Source organism: Delphinapterus leucas, chromosome 18, assembly GCF_059928025.1.
Source record: "Delphinapterus leucas isolate spDelLeu-1000000601 "Yukka" chromosome 18, BTC_Dleu_Yukka2, whole genome shotgun sequence".
In the NCBI taxonomy this organism is placed as follows: domain Eukaryota; kingdom Metazoa; phylum Chordata; class Mammalia; order Artiodactyla; family Monodontidae; genus Delphinapterus; species Delphinapterus leucas.
This window is the reverse complement of record NC_143146.1, coordinates 19290424-19306041: the sequence shown is the minus strand read 5'-3', so window position 1 is coordinate 19306041 and position 15618 is coordinate 19290424.

Here is a 15618-nt window from a genome sequence, read left to right as displayed (position 1 = left end):
TGCTGTATTTTGTGGCTGGCAAAAATATTAAAAGATGAATCATCTTGGACAATAATATGAATGCTTCTGAACCACATATTTAATATTTCATGGAGAAAATTTCTTCTTCACACTTTATCCAGATAGTCAAGATATACATCAACAAAATCTCATCATTTGGGAATTAATCCTCTGGACTGACTCTTCTCATCAGAAATATCTCCTTCTCATTGTTTCATCAGGATCAATGTTGTTAACAGAAAGCGATATTCTCTCTGACTCATTTGCTTCTCAATCCATGAGTAATGGGGAAGCTGATTATTTTTGCTCAACTTCTTTTCTTTTCTTGAGATGATATATTTACTAATAAAAAATATAAGTTTTCTGTGTGTTCACATCTCTGATCAGTTATTCTGATCGTTGTGTTTGTTTTGTATAATACTTGCCATTCAAAGATACATTTTCCATCTGTTTTCCTTTGCTCAGTTCTAAAAGGAAGATAATAACAGCAACACAGTTTAGAAAATTCCATTTACACTATGGAATTAATATCTCTTTAACCAGTACCAGGAAATTATGGTGACTAGTAAAATTAGAATGGAAGGGGGTAATACTTTAGGGTCATTATATCGTGGAGGGCATTAGCAGTCAAGGGAAACCCAAGAAAAGATTAAATAAAGATGGGAAGGAGAATTGTAGTCAAAAGTCAGTCAGAAAACAGAGCTTGGAATAGTCAAAGACAGGGAAAAGCATGCCAAGTTCTCTTAATCGCCATGTGATGAGGCTACCCCTGCTGAGCCACATTTGGAATGTCAGCTTATACTCAGAGATGTGTGTCTGTTTGATTCACAGAAATACGCTATACATCCAGCACAGTGCCTGAAACATAGCAGGGATGTGATAACCATTTTTACAATTAATTTGTTACGAGTTATACCCAACCTTTGCAATTTACAGTGTCTCACATGGTGCCTAGACCACAGAAAATCAATGTATTTCATAGTCTAAAGGACTTAAAAACAGGTCATATTGATTTAGATAGCTCTTACTGCCCTAATGTTTCAGAGGTTTTCAATTCAGGCCACATCACTCTCTAAGTAACAGGAGTAATTCCTTGAGCCAGTTTCCTCATCCCTAGTACTACCATCCTTATAGGGTGGAATTATCCCATACCACTTTCCTATGTATGGTGCTCTGAGTTAGGAGATTTATGCTAAAAGGGAAACTTAGCATGGCAAGAGCCAATAGCAATATTGCCCACATAATGATAGTAACGCAAGAAATATTTAAACCCCCATATGTTTGCATGGGAGATATTTTATACCAAACAAGACTATTTCGGTCAATCTTAAAAGTACCTGTCAAGATAAAACTCCAATTTTAAGACAAGATCAAAATCTCTCTTAAAAATCTACTCAGCAGTTCAGTTCATCAGAGAATTACAATCTAAGTTTCCTTTTGAGAATGTCAGCAGCAGTTATTGTTTCTGATGGACTTAATTACTCTGGATGCATGGGTCATAACACACTGAATGTAGGGGTGACAAAAATGCTTGACTATTAACAATATGGTGACAGAATTGTTTTTCACATTGCAGAAAGATAAAATATTACTATTTATAGGCAAATATCTTCTTATCAGTTCCAGATTTATTTTCCAGTTGAATTAAATGCTCATTACCTCTTTTAGATAATAACTTTTGGAAAGAGTTATAGAGGTGAAAATCTTTCTCATATACAACTATTCAATTAGACTCTTCTAAATTGGAAAGTCTTCACAAAGGGAAATTCATGTTCTGTGATACACTTTTTTCTTCATTAAATCTTGGATTATAAAATGAACAAAGATTACAGTCTCCCTTATTTCCACATGTATTCATTATGCAAAACTACTTTTTCTCACATGCCAATCAAGTAAATGCAGAAGAATCATTTTTAGGGAAATATAAGATTCAATGGCATGATTTTCAAAAGAAGGTTTGGAGAGATAACTTTTGAAATTGTAGAAAATTTTGCTCTATGTCAGGGGTTGGCAAACTATGGTCTGTGGACCAAATCTGCTCCCACCCCACTTCCAATCCCATTTGGTTTGGGTGGTCCACCAGTAAAAAATATATTTTTAAAATATTTTAAATGGTTAATAAGTACCTACATAATACCTCAAATTTGTCTCTTGTCCTGGCAAGTCTTTAATATTGTTATCTGGCTCTTTATAGACAAATTCGGTCCATATTTCTTCTATGTATTCTCCATACATTATTAACCTATATTTAAGGATATCAACATATCTAAATTCAATCTCTTCTTTCTCAAATGACAGCAGGAGAGTTTCACCATCTAATTTTTTTCAACAATTACAGAACTAGCCTTTGATCTGCAATCTCATTTTGAAATTTAATATCAGTGCAATGATTATAACAGTATATTATGTTCATAAAGCAATTTCATACATATTATATAATACTGACAAAATCCATTAATTAAAGAGAGCTATCTCCATAAACCTATTTTACAGGTGGAAAGGGCATTAGTTTAAAAGAGGTTAAGTGATTGGCCCAGGCTTATAAGTCTTATAATTATGAGGCTTTTTCCTGCAACATTCTTTTTACATGGATTCATGATGCCTCTTCAAATTAATCTGAACTCTTAGTTCATTTAATTATGCAAGAAAAATGATCATAAACTAATTATGCATATAATACTGATGCTAAAAGATAATGAATATAATGCAATTAACAGTGTTTTGTTGCAGTTAATGAAAATAAATCATAACTATCAGGTTACCTGGTAGACACCCTAGTAAAATGAACAAAGAGAGTTAACTATGTAACATGCACTGTAGAAGACACATTAATGGATTAATGAAATAATCTAAAAGTACTGATCTCAGTTCTACCAATGAGAACAGAACCCCTAAATCAGTTACTTATTTCATTAAATCTTTGACATATTTTAACAAGTAATTTTTGCAACTGTCTATCCAGTTACTAATGACCTCTATGTTACATTTCAATTTCATTAAGCAATTCCAAGTCAAATTAACAACTGATTTGTATTTCAATAATAAGTATTTGCCTTACATGATTCCAATATTGTTATTACAATTATGTATCCACAAATTTAGAAAATTTATTTTAAATTTCCTACGGAAATCAAAAGGTGCATCATAAGTCATAAAGGAAAGCATCATGTGGGAGTGAAAATGGGATATTAAAGCTCAGTGTTGTGAAAGGCCAGGGAATAATTAAAATACAAATTATGCATATATTTCATTGGAGTGATATTTTAAGATTTCATTAGAGCATAGCACCATATCTAAAACTTTTTGAATATTAACTTTATGCTTATTTTTTACATAGAATGACCGGCTATAAAGTCACTACTGTGAGTTCTTGATTTTATTTGATTGCTTATATCAGGTGATTTGAAAATGTCTTTTTTCAGAAAAAACAAGAATTTGGTTATAATCTCAGAGTCTTAAATATCTGATTATTTTTTCCAATTGTCTTTGGAAATGAACAAGTTGGCAGGAAACTATTAGATCACAAATATTTTCTTCAAAACTCAGTAAGTGATATAACAATTCTCTTTTTCTCCAGTAGAAATCTGGGCATTCAAGGTTTTTACTTTCCTTTATTTTTTTAACCTCAAAAAAAAATTATGTCTGCCACCCCAGACTACTTTGCTGAGAAAAGTACATTCCATTTTATGTTTCAGGTACATTTTTTTTTTTTTTTTTTGCGGTACATGGGCTTCTCACTGTTGTGGCCTCTCCCATTGCGGTGCACAGGCTCCGGACGCGCAGGCCTGCCATGGCTCACGGGCCTAGTCGCTCCGCGGCACGTGGGATCTTCCCGGGCCGGGGCACAAACCCGTGTCCCCTGCATCAGCAGGCAGACTGTCAACCACTGCACCACCAGGGAAGCTCTCAGATACTTTTTAAGCATCTCTTTTGGCTATGGCTTTTTTAAGTTTTTCTGTTGCATATCAATCATCTTAAGTCTAATTTTTTGATCTTTTTTACTTCTGCTTTCTAGAAGAGCTTTTTAATATTATCTTTCACATTACTGATTACATTTTCTTCATTGTCATTTCTGTTCTTATCTACATAAAATGCATTTTTAAATTTCTATCAGATTTCTGTTTTTTAATACAATCGTGTTTTGTCTCATCCAGTTCCATTTTCATCAGTAGCCTTTTCATGATGTATTTATCTCTTGTTTCATGTTTTCCTAATTTTTTTTATTGAGAACAAATAGCAGATGCCTTAAAATAATGTTTCTCTGTCCATTCTTCCAAAGCATTGATGTCCTCTCAGTTTGATATGAACTGGGGAGCAATCCTACTTCAAGATCCATTAATAATTCATTTCTCTTTTTTCTCTTTAATTATTTTGAGCAGGGGACAATATATCCAGAGTCCCCCTTGAAATCCAGGGCCTGAAAATCTCCTCGTTCCTTTTCCCTGATGACCCATTTTTCTCCTTGAATCTTTCTTTTAGGTCTTATGATAGAAGACAAATTAATATCAACAGCCCTGAGTTAATTAGCCTTCTGTGTTGTGCAACAGTAACTATTTATATGACTCAGAAGGAAGTAAAAGGAATATTTTTCTGCTGCTTTTTGGTATAAAGGGTGATTGAGGGGACTTCCCTGGTGGCGCAGTGGTTAAGATCCGCCTGCCAATACAGGGGACACGGGTTCGAGCCCTGGTCTGGGAAGATCCCACATGCCATGGAGCAGCCAAGCCCATGTGCCACAGCTACTGAGCCTGTGCTCTGGAGCCAGCGAGCCACCACCATTGAAGCCTGCGCACCTAGAGCCCATGCTCTGCAACAAGAGAAGCCACAGTGATGAGAAGCCCGTACACCGCAACGAAGAGTAGCCCCTGCTCGCCGCAACTAGAGAAAGCCTTCATGCAGAAACGAAGACCCAACGCAGCCAAAAATAAATAAAATTTAAAAAAAAAGTTACCTACTGTATAAAAAGAAAAAAAGCTGTATAAAAAAAAAAGGGTGATTGAGGGTTTCTAATTTAAAGCAGTGCATAGTTCACCCCTGGCCCAAAGCACTAGATAAAAATTTGCAACTTCTAGACTATAAAACTTTTAATATATTTTTCCTATCTCTATCCCTCGTTACTACTGAATTCACATCCCAAATTTTCAATGTGCCCCCACCTCCTTATGTATAACTGGTAATGTTTAGAATCACATGGATTTGAGATACTTTCATCAATATGTGATACGGTTAGAGTCTAGGGAATGAGGAGTTATAAAGCCCTGGCCCTCCAAGACTATGTCCAATGCTGCACGAATAACTTAGACTTTAAATCTAAGCATTCAAGCTCACAAATAGTTCAGTCTGTACCTCAAGACTCAAGTGCATATTCTAACTAATATGTCATCCACAGAGGATGAGGATCCATATTCCAGTTCTACAACAGTCTCAGAGCCTTTGTTTTAGAGGCTTAGGTTCATGAAAAAAGCCACTACCTTCTCAAATTGGAAGCATTTAAAGGTGCAAGAGTACAGCAAGAAAAGCAAGATCAACAACAGTAATGCTAGCAAAGACTTAAGGAATTTAGAGACGATGTGCGTTGGTTATAGACTTTGTTAGTGAAAAGGAACTCAATTAAAATAAGTTTAAGATAGAGAAGAATATATTAACCCACAACTCAAAAGTCCAGGAATAAAGCTGGATTAAGGCCTAGCTTTATTTAAAGACTCAGATATTTCACACAAATGGGAAGTCCTTTAATTTTGACATTTGCTTCATTTTGAGCCACATGTGCCTGACATTTCAACAGCTTTGGCTCTACATTCTCCCAAGCTCGAGTACAGTAAAGAACATTTCTTTTTCATATTTTCTGCAAAACTCCTAGGATTCATTCTCATTGGACAAACTTGAACCATGTGCCATTTGTGGAACAATTACTGTGGCTGGGGAGATCTGATACACTGCTCGGCAGAATTTGCTCATAAATCTCTCTCATGAAGCTGTTCTGCAGCTCATGTGTGTAGCACCATGGTTTGCATGGAGTAGAAATCAATACGTAGGCTTCATTTTCTCTTGTTAGGTAGGTAGAAATAATAGTATCTTTAATAAATTTCATTAGAACATCTTGAATCATTGATTTTCTCAGAAGATGGTCCAGCAGAGTTTTAGGCTTTATTTTGGTACCTGTCAATGGAAACATATCCCCAAATAATAGACTCTTTTAAACTATTTCTTGTTCAGAGTGACTCAGAAAAGTGAGCCAGTAAATCAAAAATGTCCCACAAAATAGTGGAAACTCTATGAGCCCAAGAAGAATATGCCAACATGTACAAAAGGTGCTCTGTCACCCAGGTGCACTGGAAAAGAAACATAGCAAAGTAGATAAAAGTAAGTGTTCAGGGAGCTAGATGCTTGTGTTCAATACTGATCCTGCCCTTTAATAGTTGTGAGACTTGAGCGTTTGGTCTAATGTCTCTTTGAGGCTCAGTAGCTAATTCATGCAAGTACTTAGAGCAGTGCCTTTCACAGAGTAAGCACTGAACAAAGCATCTTCCATTAAACAAAGCAATTGAAGATGCTTAGCAGATTCTAACTTGAGAAACAGAGGATGCCTTTTCATTGGTTAGGATGTAAAAGACTTCTTAGGTAGTATCCCAGTTTATTTATAACTTTATTATGAAATAACACTGGGCTGAAATATCTCTAAATATGCCACAATTCTGAGTCAAACCTGTGAGAGGCATGATAGTCTAAGCATGAGATTCAATAACCTGTCTATAATATCTTCTGAAACCTTCACACACTTTTTGTTTCTGGAGTAGATTGGGTGGAACTACCAGGTGAGGTCATACTTTGTTTTGAATCTGTATTCCCCTCTATTGAGAAACCTGTGCCTGCATAATTCTCATCTATGTGGTAAAACTAAACTTTGTCAAATTACAGTCTCAACCTTAGTTTATTGATTATTTCTGCCACCACAGAGTTGTTTCCTCAAAGCATTTCTTAACATAGTTATACTTCCAAAATATGCTAGCAAATCCAAACAATTCATAAGTCTCAAACCTTTTGAGCTATATCCAAAAGGTAGTTGGGTCTCTCAAAATATGTTGAGCAATTATTGTTCTACGTGTTTGAGGTAGATGGATGATTATCATTTAAAAGATATATTTCTTCTCTTTATTTTATAGTGCCAAACTCTGATGATTTTATCCTGCCATCTCTCTGACCACTCCAGGCTGATCTTCAACAGTGATAAACTATAGTTTTCTAGAATAGTGCTGTCAATAGTACCTTCTGTGATGAATATGGTAGCCACCAGCTACGTGTGGCTACTAAGCACTTGAATTACAACTAGTGCAACTGAGTATCTGTTTTCAATTTTATCGTATAACTATATGGGTAGTGTATTACATGGGATAGCAGTTCTAGACTATTCTTCTCTCACTCAGAAAGGTCTTATCTACTCTTAAGGTTTAAAATAGCTACTGCTATTTTCCAACTGGCCTCTTTGATGTCTTTTCTTGTTTGCCCATAAACAGCTCCCATTAAAACTGCAGTAAATGATAATGGTTACATTGTTCTCGATATTTGCCCTTTTTTTCCTGCATTGCTTATTTGGCATACAGCAGTCTTGTTTGTTTATTATTTTATTTTGATTCTACATCTTAAATACCTCTTAAATCTGTTCATTCGCTTACGTCTCATTGCCACATGCTTAGTTTAGTCTCTTTCCTGTACTACCAGGAAAATTTTACATTGCTTAAGATCTTAGGTCTCTTGGTGGGATCTTGAAATGCTACAATGAAGAATCAGCAAAAAAAAATTTTTCAGACATTCACGGCTGTGCTTTTCTTCCTTTGGTTTCTGTACTTTTTCTAGATTTTCATTCATACATAATATTTTTATCTGTTACATATCACAGCTCAGATTTTTTTACACTATATTGTAATTTCCTTGAGAACAGAACCATAGGAAAATTATATATCAGAATGGTACTAGTCATATAAGAGGCCTTCAATTAATTATCTAAATAATTATGCCTCCTGTGTAATAATCCTAAATCCTGAAAAAATAGTTTAGATAAAATATGTAGATAAAAATATTTATAGTTCAGTTATTCACAGTAGGAAAATAAGTATCCAGTATTTCTAACAAGAGAGTAGTAACTAACTAATTTATGGTAAATATCCTATATATTTGTAAGCATATTTTATTGCTTCTAGAAAACTCATTTCTGATGATTGATTAATTTTTCTCTAATTCCTAGTAGTACACATAAGTACAATAAAGATTTAATAAGTGCTTTTTGATGTCATAAAGATGTTTGTATCTTCAAGGCAAATAAAATGCCTTTACAAAATCATATATTTAATAGGATCATATATATATATATATAAAACAAGTAAATAAGATCACCACAAAAATATACATAAAAATAACTTGAAATAAATACATCAATGCATGGTTTTTGTCATTGAGTGATTGGAATGTGCTTGGATTTTGATTATTCCTATTTTTTAAATTATTTCTAAAGTATTCCAGGATGAACAGAAGTAAATTTATCATGAGAGTATAAAGTACAGTCAAATTATTACATACTAGGAGATATCTAACCAGTGCCACAATCTTGCCAATGATCTCATTTTCAAAAGAATTTTTACAAGGCTTAAATTTTCATCAAGTGCAAAGGAGGGAAAATACATTTTTAAGATGCCTTCAGACTTTGAGTTCAGAGATAAATTTCTTGGAAGCTTTTTTTTTCTTCTTCCAAGTGTTTGACTTCAGGCTACCCTATATAGTATAAGACTCCAAAATGATTTGAAATCACTTGCCAGAAAGAGCATAAGAGGGAGGCAGAGTCAAGATGGCAGTGTGTGAATATGCAGAGTTCGTGTCTCCCCGCAACTAGGGTGCCTGCTGGACGCTGGTGGGGGACCTCAGCACCCAAGGAGATGGGAGGAACCCCCAAGTGACCGGGTAGGATGTGGAGGGACTGAGGGGAGAGGAGAAGTGGAGGCTGGACAGGACCAGCACCCCTGAAGGGTGGCTGAGATGGGGGAGGGGTTCCCACGCCTGTAGGAACCCTTGGGGCTCGGATCAGGGGGAGTGTGCCTAGCATTTCCCCTGCCCAATCGCCCGGGAAGGCTGCCTGGCTCTCGGGCCAGGTTCTATGCCCTCAGAGGCCCCCTCTGGGCTGCACTGGTCCTGGGGGCATAGGAGGGTGGCCAGGGGAGAACAGGAAAGGCAGATGGGAGGACCTTCCAAGGTGCGGGCGACATTTGACTCGCCCACTTGGCCCAGAGGCCTGCTGGCCTCCCAGGCCAGGTCCCCTGCCCTCTGAGACCAGAGGCACTGCCTGGGCTCATTCTGTTGCGATGAGCCCCACCCCCTAACCCCCCAGGGCCTTTTCCAGCCCTGTGGGTCCTAAGCATAGGCCCCACCCACCACCTAAACGCCCAGCCCTGTCTAAGCCCCGCCCCCAGAACCAAGGCCTTTTCTGCCTTTTTTTTTCCTCTTTTTTACTATTGTCATTCTGTTTCACCTTCCGGTTGTTGTTTCATATATATTTTTATTTTTATATTCTTTATAACATATCTGTTAGTTTCCTAGTCTAATTTTATTTTTTACTATTCGTTATTCTCCTTTTTTTCTTTTTTTTTTGCCATCCCATGTGGCTTGCGAGATCTTGGATCATGAGCTGGGGGTCAGGCTGCAAGTCCTGCAGTGGGAGCTCTGAGTCCAAACCACTGGACTAACAGAGAACCTCAGACTCTAGGGAATACTCATGAGAGTGAGGTCTACTGGAGATCCTCATCTCAGCACCAAGACCCAGCTCTATCCAACAGTCTACAAACTCCAGTGCTTGAAGCCTCAGGCCAAACAACCAGTAAGACAGAAACACAATCCCACCCATCAAAAAAATTTAAAAAAAAAAAGATGAGATGGCAAAAAAATATGTCACAGAAGAAGGAGCAAGGTAAAAACCTACAAGACCAAATAAATGAAGAGGAACTAGGCAATCTACCTGAAAAAGAATTCAGAGTAATGATAGTAAAGATGATCCAGAATCTTGGAAATAGAATGGAGGCATGGATTGAGAAAATACAAGAAATGTTTAACAAAGATCTAGAAGAACTAAAGAACAAACAAACACAGATAAACAACACAATAACTAAAATGAAAAATACGCTAGAAGGAATCAATAACAGAATAACTGAGGCAGAAGAAAGAATAAGTGAGCTGGAAAACAGAATGGTGGAAATAACTGCCAAAGAGCAGGAGAAAGAAAAAAGAATGAAAAGAATTGAAGACAATCTCAGAGACCTTTGGGACAACACTAAATGAACCAACATTCTAATTATATGGCTCCCAGAAGAAGAAGAGAAAAAGAAAGGGTCTGAGAAAATACTTGAAGAGATTATAGTTGAAAAGTTCCCTAATATGGGAAAGGAAAATAGTCACCCAAGTCCAGGAAGTGCAGAGAGTCCCATACAGGATAAATAAACCCTAGGAGAAACACACCAAGACAAATATTAATCAAACTAACAAAAATTAAATTCAAAGAAAAAATATTAAAAGCAGCAAGGGAAAAGCAAAAAATAACACACAAAGGAATCCCCATAAGGTTATCAGCTGATTTTTCAGGAGAAACTCTGCAGGCCAGAAGGGAGTGGCAGGATATACTTAAAGTGATGAAAGAGAAAAAGCTGCAACCAAGAATCCCAGCAAGGATCTCATTCAGATTCGACAGAGAAATCAAAAGCTTTTCAGACAAGCAAAACCTAAGAGAATTCAGCACCACCAAACCAGCTTTACAACAATTGCTAAAGGAACTTCTCTAGGTGGGAAACACAAGAGAAGGAAAAGACCCACAAAAACAAACACAAAAATATTAAGAAAATGGTAATAGGAACATACAGATTGATAATAACCTTGAATGTAAATGGATTAAATGCCCCAACCAAAAGAAACAGACTGGCTGAATGGATACAAAAACAAGACCCATATATATGCTGTCTACAAGAGACCCATTTCAGACCTAGGGGCACATACAGACTGAAAGTGAAGGGATGGAAAAAGACATTCTATGCAAATAAAAATCAAAAGAAAGCTGGAGTAGCAATACTTGTATCAGATGAAATAGACTTTAAAATAAAGATTGTTACAAGAGATAAAAAAAGACACTACATAATGATCAAGGGATCAATCCAAGAAGAAGATATTATAAATGTTTATGCACCCAACATAGCACCTCAATGCATAAGGCAAATGCTAACAACCATGAAAGGGGAAATTGACAGTAACACAGTAATAGTAGGGGACTTTAACACCCCACTTACACCAATGGACAGACCATCCAGACAGAAAATACATAAGGAAACACAAGCTTTAAATGACACAACAGACCAGATAGATTTAATTGATATTTATAGGACATTCCACCCCAAAGTGGCAGAATACGTTTTCTTCTCAAGTGCACATGGAACATTCTCCAGGATAGATCACATCTTGGATCACAAATCCAGTCTTGGAAAATTTAAGAAAATTGAAATCATATCAAGCATCTTTTCTGACCCCAGGGCTATGAGATTGGAAATCAATTACAGGAAAAAAAACTGTAAAAAACACAAATACATGGAAGCTAAACAGTGCACTACTAAATAACCAAGAGATCACTGGAAAAATCAAACTAGAGATAAAAAAATACATAGAAACAAATGACGATGAAAACATGATGACCCAAAACCTATGGGACATAGCAAAAGCAGTTCTAAGAGGGAAATTTATAGCAATTGAATCTCACCTCAGGAATCAACATAACTCAAATAAACAATCTAACCCTATACCTAAAGCAACTAGAGAAAGAAGAACAAAGAAAACCCAAAGTCAGTAGAAGGAAAGAAATCATGAAGATCAGAGCAGAAATAAATGATATAGGAATGAAGAAAACAATAGCAAAAATCAATAAAACTAAAAGTTGGTTCTCTGAGAAGATAAACAAAATTGATAAACCCTGAGCCAGATTCACCAAGAAAAAAAGGGAGAGGATACAAGCAATAGTATTACAAATGAAAAAGGAGAAATTGCAACTGACACCGCAGAAATGCAAAGGATTGTAAGAGACTACTACAAACAACTGTATGACAATAAAATGGACAACCACGAAGAAATGGAGAAATTCTTGGAAAGGTAAAATATTCCAAGACTGAGCCAGGAAGAATTCAAAAATATAAACAGACCTATCACAAGTAATGAAATTGAAACTGTAATTAAAAATTTTCCAACAAACAAAAGTCCAGGACCAGATGGCTTCACAGGTGAATTCTGTCAAACATTTAGAGAAGACCTAACACCAATCCTTCTCAAACTCTTCCAAAAAATTGCAGAGGGAGGAAAACTCCCAAATTCGTTCTACGAAGCCACCATCACCCTGATACCAAAACCAGAAAAAAACATCACAAAAAAAGAAAAATATAGACCAATATCACTGATGTACATAGATGCAAAAATCCTCAACAAAATACTAGCAAACAGAATCCAACAACATATCAAAAGGATCACACATCATGATCAATTGGGATTTATCCCAGGAATGCAAGGATTCTTCAGTATATGCAAATCAATCAATGTGATACACCGTATTAACAAATTAAGGAATAAAAACCCCATGATCATCTCAATAGATGCAGAAAAAGCTTTTGACAAAATTCAACACCGATTTATGATAAATAAAACTCTCCAGAAAGTGGGCATAGAGCAAACCTACCTCAACATAACTAAGGCCATATATGACAAACCCACAGCAAACATCATACTCAGTAGTGAAAAGCTGAAAGCACTTCCACTAAGATCAGGAACAAGACAAGGATGTCCACTCTCACCACTGTTATTCAACATAGTTTTGGAAGTCCTAGCCACGGCAGTGAGAGAAGAAAAAGAAATAAAAGGAATACAAATTGGAAAAGAAGTAAAACTGTCACTGTTTGCAGATGACATGATACTATACATAGATAATCCTAAAGATGTCACCAGAAAACTACTAGAACTAATCAATGAATTTGGTAAGGTTGCAGGATACAAAATTAATGCACAGAAATCTCAGGCATTCCTATACACTAACAACAAAAAAAAGAAAGAGAAATTAAGGAAACAATTACATTTACCATCACAACAAAAAGCATAAAATCCCTAGGAATAAACCTACCTAAGGAGGCATAAGGCTTGTACTCAGAAAACTATAAAACACTGATGAAAGAAATCAAAGATGACATAAACAGATGGAGAAATATAGCATATTCTTGGATTCGAAGAATCAATATTGTGAAAATGACTATACTACCCAAAGCAATCTGCAGATTCAATGCAATCCCTATCAAACTACCCATGGCATTCTTCACAGAATTAGAAGAAAAAATTATACAATTTGTATGGAAACACAAAAGACCCCAAATAGCCAAAGCAGTCTTGAGAAAAACGGAGCTGGAGGAATCAGGCTCCCTGACTTCAAACTACACTGCAAAGCTACAGTAATCAAGACAGTATGGTACTGGCACAAAAATAGATACATAGATCAATTGTACAGGATGGAAAGCCCAGAGATAAACCCACTTACATATGGTCACCTAATTTACGACAACAGTGGAAAGCACATACAATGGAGAAGAGACATCCTCTTCAATAAGTGGTGCTGGGAAAACTGGACAGCTACATGTAAAAGAATGAACTTAGAACACTCCCTAACACCATACACAAAAATAAACTCCAAATGGATTAAAGACCTAAATGTAAGACTGGACACTATAAAACTCTTAGAGGAAAACATAGGAAAGACATTCTTTGACATAAACCACAGCAAGATCCTTTTTGACCCACCTCCTAGAGTAATGAAAATAAACAAATGGTACCTAATTAAACATAAAAGCTTTTGCCCAGCAAAGGAAACCATAAACAAGAAGAAAAGACAACCCTCAGAATGGGAGAATATATTTGCAGATGAAACAACAGACAAAGGATTAATCTCCAAAATATACAAACAGCTCATGGATCTCAATATCAAAAAAACAAACAACCCAATTAAAAAATGGGCAGAAGACCTAAATAGACATTTCACCAAAGAAGACATACAGATGGCCAGGAGGCACATGAAAAGATGCTTAACATCACTAATTATTAGAGAAATGCAAATCAAAAGTACAATGAGGTATCACCTCACACTGATCAGAATGGCCATTATCAAAAAATCTAGAAACAGTAAATGCTGGAGATGGTGTGGTGAAAAGGGAGCCGTCTTGCACCGTTGGTGGGAATGTAAATTGATACAGCCACTATGGAGGACAGTATGGAGGTTCCTTAAAAAACTAAAAATAGAACTACCATATGACCCAGCTATTCCACAGCTGGGCATATACCCTGAGAAAAGTATAATTCAAAAAGAGACATGTACCACAATGTTCATTGCAGCTCTATTTACAATAGCCAGGACATAGAAGCAACCTAAATGTCCATCGACAAATGAATGCATAAAGAAGATATGGCACATATATACAATGGAATATTACTCGGCCATAAAACTAAATTGAGTTATTTGTAGTGAGGTGAATGGACCTAGAGCCTGTCATACAGAGTGAAGTAAGTCAGAAAGAGAGAACAAATACTGTATGCTAACACATATATATGGAATCTAAAAAAAAAAAAATGGTACTGATGAACATAGTGGCAGGGCAGATATAGAGAATGGACTTGAGGACATGGGTTTGGGGGTAAGGGGAAGCTGGGGTGAAGTGAGAGTAGCACTGACATGTATACACTACCATATGTAAAATAGGTAGCTAGAGGGAAGCAGCTGCGTAGCACAGGGAGATCAGCTCTCTGCTTTGCGATGACCTAGAGGGGTGGGATAGGGAGGGTGGGAGGGAGGCTTAAGAGGGTGGGGATATGGGGATGTATGTATGCATATGGCTGATTCACTTTGTTGTACAACAGAAACTACCACAGCATTGTGAAGCAGTTATACTCCAATAAAGATGTATAAAAAGAAAAAGAAAGAGCATGAGACCTTCTATAAAACTCTTAAACCCTGTATATCAAAAAATAATTTGATATAGTATTTTAAGCTTTGACTACATTGCCTCTGTATTTCTAGGCACAAGTAGAGCACTCTCCCACTTTCAGTGATGTGTAGGAAAGGAAAATATTAAAGCTTAGGGGAGGGAAAGGAATCCAAAAATTCCAATTTTTTCCTCTCCTTCCTTGCATTCTTACTTTTTTTTTTGTCCTGGTCTTTGCTTCTTCCACTTACTATGTACACATTTTTACTAAAAAGGATTGTGGTGAACAAACCCTAAGGTTGTTCCTAAGAAGTTACATCTCTATATAATTCCCTCTCCTTGAATACTGGAAGAACCTATGAATCGCTTCTAATGTATGTAATATGGCAAAATGAACGGATTTGCAGATATAGTTAAAGTCTCTCATCAGTTGTTTTTGAGTTAATCGAAAGAGAGGTTGCCCTGAGGGTGGGCGTGGGGCTGGCCTTGTAAGGCACTTTTTAAAACAAGGCCCAGGCCTTGCCTCTAGTTAGAGAATCAAAATAACAGAAACATTCTAGCTTCATTATTGTTTTTTTTTTGTTTTTTTTTTTTT